Source organism: Lithobates pipiens, unplaced genomic scaffold (assembly GCF_037356315.1).
Source record: "Lithobates pipiens isolate NorthernLeopardFrog02 unplaced genomic scaffold, aLitPip1_a1.2 Scaffold_25, whole genome shotgun sequence".
Classification (NCBI taxonomy): domain Eukaryota; kingdom Metazoa; phylum Chordata; class Amphibia; order Anura; family Ranidae; genus Lithobates; species Lithobates pipiens.
This window is the reverse complement of record NW_027507787.1, coordinates 147457855-147468337: the sequence shown is the minus strand read 5'-3', so window position 1 is coordinate 147468337 and position 10483 is coordinate 147457855.

Genomic DNA, 10483 nt, shown 5'->3' with positions numbered 1-10483 from the left:
AACCAATTGCAATTGCTGCCTGATCTGATACAGTAACTGATTTTAAGTCTAGCTGCTATTTATTGTATGTCTCAAAGCAGGTGCAGGGTGAAATTCAGGCCGCTGATTGGCTGGAGTGGATGGATTGAAAGCAGCGCAGCCATTGGCTCGCGCTGCTGTCAATCACATCCAATGACGCATCGCGCCGGGGGGCGGGGCCTTGTGATACAGCGAGCGGCTATAGCCGCCGGCTGTATCACGGGAGCGTGCCCGCAGTGCTTCTCACCAATGCGAGGGAGCTCGCATTAACGTGAGAAGCACCTGCGGGAGGAAGCAGAGACAGCCGCCGAGGGACCCCAGAAGAGCAGGTTCGGGGCCACTCTGTGCAAAACGAGCTGCACAGTGGAGGTAAGTATGACATGTTTGTTATTTTAAAAAAATTTAAATTTTTACTTTACAACCCCTTTAAGTCTAAAGTTCAGTAAATAACACAGGTCTGTACAAAGCAACTTTTTATTTTTTTATAAAAGAAGAATTGGAGAAAAAAACTGATGAAGAATGAGAAGGAGGAGTAGGAAAAGGCGAGAAAAATGCACCTTTGCCTAAGTAGACAAAAATTCTTGCATCGGCTCTGCTTCCAAGCCCTGTAAAAGTGATCAGGGGGCTGTAGAGATAATTGGATCACTTTTGCCTGAAACCACTTGCTCCTGAGGCTGTATAAACATTAGTGGTTAAAAGTACAGCCCCCCCCCCCCCCCCCCCGAAGCCGAGCCTTTGACTTCCATTGTGTGCCTGCACCAAATCGCAAAAATTTAAAGATCTTCCTAAATGGTATTTGGATAAACCTTGTAGTTTGATATATTCAGTAACTCATCTGAAAATTAATAAAATTGCTTTAGAGACTTTGCTGCATTTCATAAACATCTGATATCCCCACAAACAATTTTAAATTGAATTCAAAATCCTGGAAGAATATGGACAACTGCATTTGGGTTAATGGGAAATTAATGATTATATGATAAAATACTAAATAAAAATCTGCAAACTGTCTGGGAATTTAATGACAGTCCAGAATTTTTGTTTGCAAGGTTTATGAAAAAATTAAAAAGCATTGTTTATTAGTATCAGCCAATCTCAGAGGTCTTATTTCAATTGCGCACTTTTTATAGTCTAATAAGATTTTCGCTGCATCTCAAATGGTAAGTCTATGTTGCATATCTCTCTACAGTGTTGTGCTACCTACCTAAACTTTGCACCACACAGGAGGGAGGAAGACATTTTTAATTTTGAGGTAGAAAGGAGAAAAAATCCCCTCTTCTCTATACAAATTGGTTAGATCAGCCTTCATCCTCCACCACCTGCTGTCATTACTCAGCACTGCAGCTCAGGTCACACTGCAGTGCACACCTGATGTAATCCCAAGTGCTTAAACTGACTGCTGGACATTCAGCCTGTGCCTGATCAAACTGTCATGTGGTTCCGTGACTCCAGATTCAGGCAAACGCTGGATGCTGATGTTTTTGGGTGACATACTGACAATGGTTGGACCATATTTGTTGGGAAAAATGGTGGAAGTGAATGGACAGCTGCAGGGCGAATGTTATATAGAATGTTTGTGTGCAATGCCACAATGCACTGTCCTTCAGCTGCTTATATGTGTACTTGACAATGAGAACTTTGGTCAGGAATCTGTAAAATACAACATAGAATGCAGTGGTCAGGGCTATTTAATGTACAGCATGTTGTTGGTTAATGGTGTGTGTTTCCTTCATTATTGGTTTCCAAGTGGTTTGTGCCCTCTTTGGTGGTCAGTGGCCTGTGCCCTCATTGGTGACCAGTGTTCTATTCCCATTGGTGGTTAGCGGTCTGTGCCCCCATTGGTCCCTGGTGTCCCAACTTCATTGGTAGTCAGCCTGTTTTGTTTTTTATTGCTATCTGGGGCTGGGTTAGGCCGCGTACACACGGGCGGACTGTATGGCGTACTTAGTCCGTCATACAATCCGACGGACAGTCCGTCATACTTTCGACTGAACGGACTTGACCACACACGGATGCACAAACAGTCCGTCGAAAGCTTGCGCGATGACGTGTACGACGGGAATAGAAATAGGAAGTTGAATACACAGCAAAGCACCCATCCGCCGTGTAAATCCTTTCTGGGCATGCGCCATTCTTAGTCCGTCGAACTAGCCTACTGACGAGCGGATTGTCCGCTGAAACCAAAGTACGACGGACAGAATTTCGAAAAATCCGAAATACTTAGTACGCCAGACTGCACGCTGAAAAAGTCCGCTGAAGCCCACACACGAGCGGACTGTCCGCTGAAATGTGTTTCGACGGACTAAGTACGCCATACAGTCCGCCCGTGTGTACGCGGCATTAGAGAAACTTCCCCTCACTTTCTGTCCTGCTGGCACTTTTTACTGAATTTCCCACTCCTTTTTTTTTATATTAAACAAAGGTTTTATTGAATAGAAAAACATATTACACTGCATACATGTTAAATTGGTTTCATACATAGACATAAAATGACCATTGCATTGCGGAACTCAAACACTATAGACAAGCAGCAGGTACACATTGCCCTAAGGGCCAGCTCTACGACTGCATATATTGCAAATGAAAGGACATCGTATTAAGAGGTACTCATCCTAATAAGTATTGTAGGTTTCCATGTTTACACCACACTATCCATAGGTATCGGATTCCTGTAGCCATCGATCCCATATCTTGTTGTATTTATCGGGACAGCCTCTATTAACATATAAAAAAAAATTATACGGTAGAGTATTATTCACTTCGAGCTTCCAGTCCACCATCTTAGGGGGTGATTGTCTCATCCATTTTTTTGGCTATGATTTTCCTAGCTGAGAATAGCGTCTCATGTACGAATATTTTGGTGTACTTGTCCATGGTATCCAGTAGGACACCAAGGAGGCACTGTTTTGGGTCCAACGCCAGAGGTGACCCCATGGTATCATGTAAGAATGCCACAATTTGTTTCCAGAACCCCTGTATTCTAGGACAGGCACAAATTAAATGAAAAAAGGTGCCCGTTTCCACTCCACATAGTAAACATAGTGTGGACTAAGAATGTTTGTACCTTGCCACCCTGAGAGGTGTAAGATATGCCCTGTGTAAAATATAGAGCTGTGAAAGGCGGTCTGACAATTTAGGGGATACTGCCTTGCATGTCTCCAACGCCTCCTCCCATTCCTCATCTGCCAGTGGGCCCACCTCCCTCTCCCACCTAGGTTTTAAATCATACGCTAGTTTGGTAGAAATTGGGGTGGAGAGCATGTTATAAAATGCTGAGATCAATTTGTGTGGATCAGTGCCCTTGATTATTGCCATAAGGGTGTTGGGGGTGGGGTCTGGAATGGAATCCTGAAACTGAGACTGTGTGGCGTGGCGGACCTGCAGATATCTATAGAACAATTGGTTTTGGATGAGGAATTCATTTTTGAGAGTATCAAAGGTTTTAAGGCTTCCAGCTCCTAGTATGTGGTGTAGATAGAACACTCCATGTTTGATCCATACACTTGCGTCTTGTATTTTAGTGAATTCACGTAGGTGTTTGTTATGCCATAACGGCGTATAATCATTATACCGTGGGATGTCCAACTTCGAGGAAGCCAGGTCCCATATCCTCCTATAGTGGTATAGCATGGTGTGCCTATTTCCCCCTTGCGTCAGCCCCTGCCTTCCCACCACTATCACACATAGCGGGTCTTTGGTAAGTTGCGCTCATCTGGGACATAGTAGAATTAAAAATCTCTCGCCATCTGACTTATCTATGTGGAATAATTGCGATAGTTGGGATGCGACATAATATAAATTGAAATCGGGTAAGGCTGTGCCTCCCAGATCTGTGGGATTCTTGAGGGATTGCCACGCTAATTTATGTCTGTTAGTGCCCCACACAAAGGGCTTTAAAAGGGCCTCTAAAGATTTAAAGTGTTTCAGGGCAAGATTTACCAGGGTATGCCATAAAACGTAAAGTATTTTAGGAAGCAGGACCATTTTAATAAAATTTATGCGGCCCCAGATCCCGAGTGGAGAATTTTTCCACTTCTTAATAAGAAATTAATCAGTACTGACTGGCATATTCAAGGCTTTGGGTATCTTTTTATATCCTTTTCCATCTTTATAAAGTTCCATTACTTTGTTACACAGGTCTTTTGACTGTTCTTTTCTACTTTCTGGTGGCTCAGTGTCTAGCCTGCTTAGGGCATCCATGTGAGAGCTAACAAACTCTTTGACTATTTATACACAGACACTAATTGTGATTTAAAAAGCCACAAATGTGAGAAATTAATCTTTAATTGCCATTTTAACCTGTGTATGCCACGTGTACCAAGGCCAAACATTCCAGGGTATGTAGACTTTTTATCAGAGCCATTTGTGTGATTTCTGTTATTATTATGATTGTATATATATATATATATATATATATATATATATATATATATCTTTATTAAACATTTATTAGCCAATACAACAGAAAAAAACACCTCCGCCTCTCCAAAAGGTAAAATGACAACATTGTCACAAAGCAACGATAGCAGATGCTCACACCCCGCAATACAAACTCCCAATAGAAGTTGTCTCATTTCCAGACAGGATGAGATTGGTAGATGGGTATCATAGGCATAATGAACCCTTCAGGAGATATCATATGGAGGGCCAGTTAAGTACAGCCTCACTGAAATGTTAAGTAAAGTGGAGCCTTTAAATAAACATCCATCTGGTTAGCCCAGAATACTGTTTAGGCTGAGGATCTTACATGGATGGGGGGCACTGTTTTTTTTTAAAAAATATAACCACCACTTGTTTTGTTTACATTCTGCTGACAGTGGGGAATCCAGCATCCAAAACTCAGAAAATTAAATTTTTGGCCGAAAAAACGAGCCAAATCAAACATGTCTATTGGCATGGAATGGTGCATATCTATAGTCAAAAAATCATATATTCATTTTCACATTGTATTTCAGTTATTTTTAGCCAACTCCCATTCATCTAATGCCGCGTACACACGATCAAACAATCGTGTCCGCCAGACAATCCCCCCGTGTGTAGCCTCCGGCAGACTTTTTTGACCCGAAAGTACGGCGGACTTAGAAAGTAGTTTTGCACTCCAATCTTCCCGCCGGACTTGCATTTCGGCAGACAATCCAGCCGTGCGTATGCCAGTCCGCCGTACTTTTGAAATGAACGGACTTTTCCCTCCCCCGGAGAAAAGTCCGCTCATTTCGAGCGGCTCTCCAGGTAGGCGGGGCCCGCGAAGGAGATGTCGCTGACCCCGCCACCTGGTATGGACTTAAAGGGGAACCCCAACGCCGAAAAAAAACGGCGTGGGGGTCCCCCCTGGTCCACATCAGACCATTGACCGAACACGCTACCCGGCCCGCCAGGAAAGGGGGGGCGAGCAAACGGTCCCCACTCCTGAGCCGTACCAGGCCGCATGCCCTCAACATGGGGGATGCCTTGGGGAAGGGGGGCCGCGCGGCACCCCCACCCCAAAGCACCTTGTCCCCATGTTGATGAGGACAAGGGCCTCTTCCCGACAACCCTGGCCGTTGGTTGTCGGATACTGCGGGCGGGGGGCTTATCGGAATCCGGGAGCCCCCTTTAATAAGGCGGCCCCCAGATACCGCCCCCCCACCCTATGTGAATGAGTATGGGGTACAATGTACCCCTACCCATTCACCTGTGAAAAAAAGTACAAAAAAAACACAACACAGGGTAAAAATAGTTTATTGCACAGCTTTGGGGGTCTTCCGTCTTCGGGGGTGTTCTCGCCGGACTCCTCCGCTATCTTCTTCTAGCTCTTTTACTAGCGGAGGAGCCCGGCTTTCTTCCTCGCCGCCGCCCTCTTCTTCCGACAGGCGGTGGCTCGGTCTTCTGTCGCCGCCGCCTTCTGTTTTTCTCTTCTTCTCTTCCTCTCTTCAGATGTTGACTCGTCGCTCCCTCCGCTCACAATGGCTCTGACGCGACGCGCGGCGACTTATATAGGGACATCACCGGATGATGTCCCCGCCTATTATGGTGTCACAGTCCCAGAGGATGCTGGGACTGTGACATCATAATAGGCGGGGACATCATCCGGAGATGTCCCTATATAAGTCGCCGCGAGCCCGGTCCCCATCATTGTGAGCGGAGGGAGCGACGAGTCAACATCTGAAGAGAAGAACAGAAGAACAGAAGGCGGCGACGACAGCGGCGACAGAAGACCGGGCCACCGTCTGTAAAAGAGCTATAAGAAGGTGCGGTGGCCCGGCAGAAGAACCGAAGAGGGGGACAAGACCCCCGAAGTCGGAAGAAGAGGGCGGCGGCGAGGAAGAAAGCCGGGCTCCTCCGCTAGTAAAAGAGCTAGAAGAAGAAGGCCCCGCCTACCTGGAGATGCGCTCGAAATGAGCGGACTTTCCTCCGCCTGTGTGGGCGAGACCGTTCATTTCAAAAGTAGGGCGGATAGTACGCCGTATTAGTCCGCTGAAAAAGTGCCATGTGTGGGCAAGTAGCCCGTTCGGAAAGTCGGACGGACAGTCCGGCGGGAAGTCCGCCAGACTAAGTCCGTCGGATAGACGGCTACGTGTGTACGCGGCATAAGCAATCTTAAAGTTTTTAAACTTACTTTGTGACTTTCACCACACATTTAGTTCCTTAAAGCGGAGTTCCACCCAAAAGTGGAAATTCTGCTCATTGTACTCCCCCCCCCTCGGTGCCACATTTGGCACCTTTTCGGGGGGGGGAGGGCGGGGACAGCATAACCGTCTTTCACAGGTATGCTTTCCCCTCTTCTGTGGGTATTGACGTCATGGCTGTGCCTCCCTCTTCCTCCCCCCCTGTCCTCAGACCAGTAGGAAAGAGGAATGGAGCCTTGCGCATGAGTAGTAGGGTTCCTGGCGTGAAGCTGAAAGGCTACACTGCCGGGTTCCCTTACTTGCAATCAAGGTGGCATGCACCCGACAGCTGATGGAAACATCTTCACTGGACTCCAGGACAGGTGTCTGATTATTAAACGTCAGCAGCTGCAGTATGTGCGGCTGCTGGCTTTTACCTTTTGCAGCGGTGGGCGGACCTCCGCTTTAAATTCTGTGACATGTAGCAAGCAGTCTTATGCCGGCCATACACGATGCGAATTCCGAACGAAAATCCGAGCGAAAGTAAAATCGACCGATTTTCGTATCGTTAGTGTGGTATGCGCGACATGCGATTTTCGTACGACAGGGCAAATTGACAAATCCAACATGTTGGTTTTTTTTTCAAAAATCGTCCAAAAATCGTATCGTTAATGGCAGAGTTGGACGATTTGACATAAGAAAATGAACTGCGCACGATCTCTGGAAAGTTTGAACCAGAAGGAAACCAACACGGAATAAAAAAAACCCGTTAAAACATAGTGTTTTAACGTACGATTTTCGTACTTAATTGATGGCACATTCGCATGTTGTTGTGAGTGCCGCTTTCGTTTATCGTTCGACGGGTCGTTCGGAATTCGCATCGTGTATGGCCGGCATTATACTGGATTGTCAAATATAACTTTTTTTTTTTGTATTGTTATTACAATGCTGATGTTATAAAATGAAAGTGTATGCTGTGACCATAGAGCACCTTTAAAGTAATTGTAAAGATTTTTTTTATTTTTTTTAATAACAAACAAGTCTATACTTACCTGCTCTGTGCAATGGAATTGGAATAGAATTGCACAAAACGGCTGTAAACGTCCTCTTTTCGGGTCACCCACCAGCGCTCCTGGCTCCTCCCCTCTGTCAGGTGCCCACATGGAAAGCCGCTTCTCATGGGGGCACTTGTGCATGCTCGCACTCGAGGCCCTGATGCTGCGTTCACAGACATTAGGACTTGGCCCCGCCAGCCGCTCCTTCTACACTGGTTTTGATTGACAGCACTGGGAGCCAATGGCTCCTGGTGCCCTAGCAAAGCCAGCAAGACCTGGAAATGAGGAGAGAGAAGAGCTGCAGATGTGCACATCGCTGGATCAAATGAGGACTCAAGTAGGTAAAAGGTGGACTGAGGGGGGATGCTGACAGCTAAACAATTTTTACCTTAATGCGAGGAATGCATCAAGATAAAAAAATGTTTAGGCTTTACAACCTTTTTAAGTGCAATACTTGCAAGTGCATGGATGTGTAAATCCTCGTACACACGGTATGATTGTTGGCCAACCCAGTGTATAATTTTTGTCAAAGTTAGTATGCAAGACAAGGATCTTGTCTTGCATAATAGGAGTACACAATTGTCGTGTCACAAACACGAATGTAGTGACGTACTATGAGGAATTTCAGCTCTTGAGCGCCACGCTTTGGGCCCCTTCTGCTAATTTTATGTTTGGTGACCATTGATTCCGAGCGTGCGTGTTTGTACTTTCGACTTTTGTGTGACAGAATTGTGTACTGACCATACGAAAATCTGACATCAAACCCTTGTCCACCGAAAATTCACTAGCCTGCTAGCCAACATTTGTTGGCGGAAAATTGGACAAAAATTGTCAAAAGGAGCGTAATACTAAGATTTTAGGACAACAGTCTGTCAACAGACAATCCCCTACCAACAATCGAACCGTATGTATGAGGCTTAACACTGATCTCACAATGACTCCTCATTAGCTGTCACATGTTTCACAGGTGGTTGTGCTGTTTACTTCCTGGTGTGCTGTTTTATAGGGCATGTGACCTTTTAGCCCTCTATATTTAGGGAAACTATTTTTGGTTACTAGAGTCCGCAACAAAACAATTAGAGGAACCCAGAGTATTACTCCACTTTGTTCTCTAATATACATGGTGGGGCACTAAGAGCCGGTTCACACTGCGGGCGATGCGAGGCGAGGCGACACGACTCGCCTCGCTCTCGCAAGTCGCCCCCGTTCTGTACAATGGAACCGTTCTGAGAGGAGCGACTCGAGTCGCTCCGACTCAGAAAAAAGGTTCCTGTACTACTTTTGGGCGACCTCGGGGCGACTTGCATTGACTTCTATACAGAAGTCATTTGCAAGTCGCCGCCGAGGCCGCTGCAGGTCGCGGCGAGGCAAGTCGGAGTCGCCTCGCCTCGCCTGCTGTGTGAACCGGCCCTAACAGAACAAAGTTGTTAGGCTAGGTTGCATTAAGGCAGCCCATTCATTTACAATGGGCTGCCAATGCAAATCTGCACATTGCAGTGTGCTGAAATGTTAGTGCATAACAGTGTGCTGCCAAGGCAATGTGTGTTAAAGTGTGCGGTAATGTGTGTAGCAGTAGCTGTATCATGTCCATTTCCATGGCACAAAAGTCTTAAGGACCATTCATACTTCAAAATGCATGTTTCGATTAAAGTGGTAATATATCCAAAAATAAACATTTATTATATTGCAGTTTACCAGTTCTTAGATGTGATGGCTGCGTTAGTTGTATTTTTTTATTTTCACCTGTTGATACGGCCAGTAACTCTGTTGTTTTCAAAGGAATCAAATGAACAAGCTATCCTGCAGATGTAGCATTTACAGAGATAGGACAAACCATTTACCACTGACAGGGGTGCCGACAATGGTCAGCTTTTATTTATGTAAAAGCTTTATTCCAAAAGGAAAAAAATATAGCTTTGTCTGCTGCTGTTGAATTGTTTCAAAAGCTCTAGTGTTTCAGTTTTGAATGGAGTATGGAAGGGTTAGGCTAGGTTTTTTTCTATACATGTTCCATCAGTGATTGAAAACCCAAAATGTTATGGTTGTCACCAGAACAGGAATAGAGGGGAAATCTTTAGATGGGGACACTTTCTTCTGGTGATTATTGCCTCAGACAGAATTTGTTAGACTGTGGCGACACCTTCCCACCTTGTCCAATCAGAGAATGCTTTGCATTCATTGAGAAAATGCAAAGCGATCGCTAACGGCGCCTTTGCCAAGCAGCCAACATCCTGTGTTCAGAGGGATCCCACAGCTCTGGTGCTGTATATGCATATGTAGTGCTACTCCCATAGAAGCTGCTTGTTAATTTGTGTTCTCTGTTCTGTGCCTGGTCTCCAAGAACAACCTCAGCCCCTCTAAGCCCTTGTACACACAGTCGGAGATTCCGTCGGAATGTTTCCTATCGGACCATTTTGTCGGATATTCCGACTGTGTGTGGTCTGCATCGGACTGTTTCCGTCGGAATATCAGACGGACCAACTTTTCCAACTTGCCGGTAAAATTTTCCGACAAAATGCTCCGATCGGACATACTCCGATCATGTGTAGCCTACTCCGACGGACAAAGTGCCACGCATGCTCAGATCAAATTCCTAGACCAAAGCTATTGTGTGTGTATGCAACATCACTTCCGGACCTCTTCCGGAATTAATCCGTCGGAATCTCCGACCGTGTGTACAAGGGCTAACACACCTGTTTGAATGAAAGTTACTACAAGCACTTATAATTACACAACTATAGCTACCTTTACCTCAGCTGTAAATTAGCACCAGGAAATAGACAGAAGACCGTGGTAAATTAATTAAGTGTATAGGTACGGGTTAGA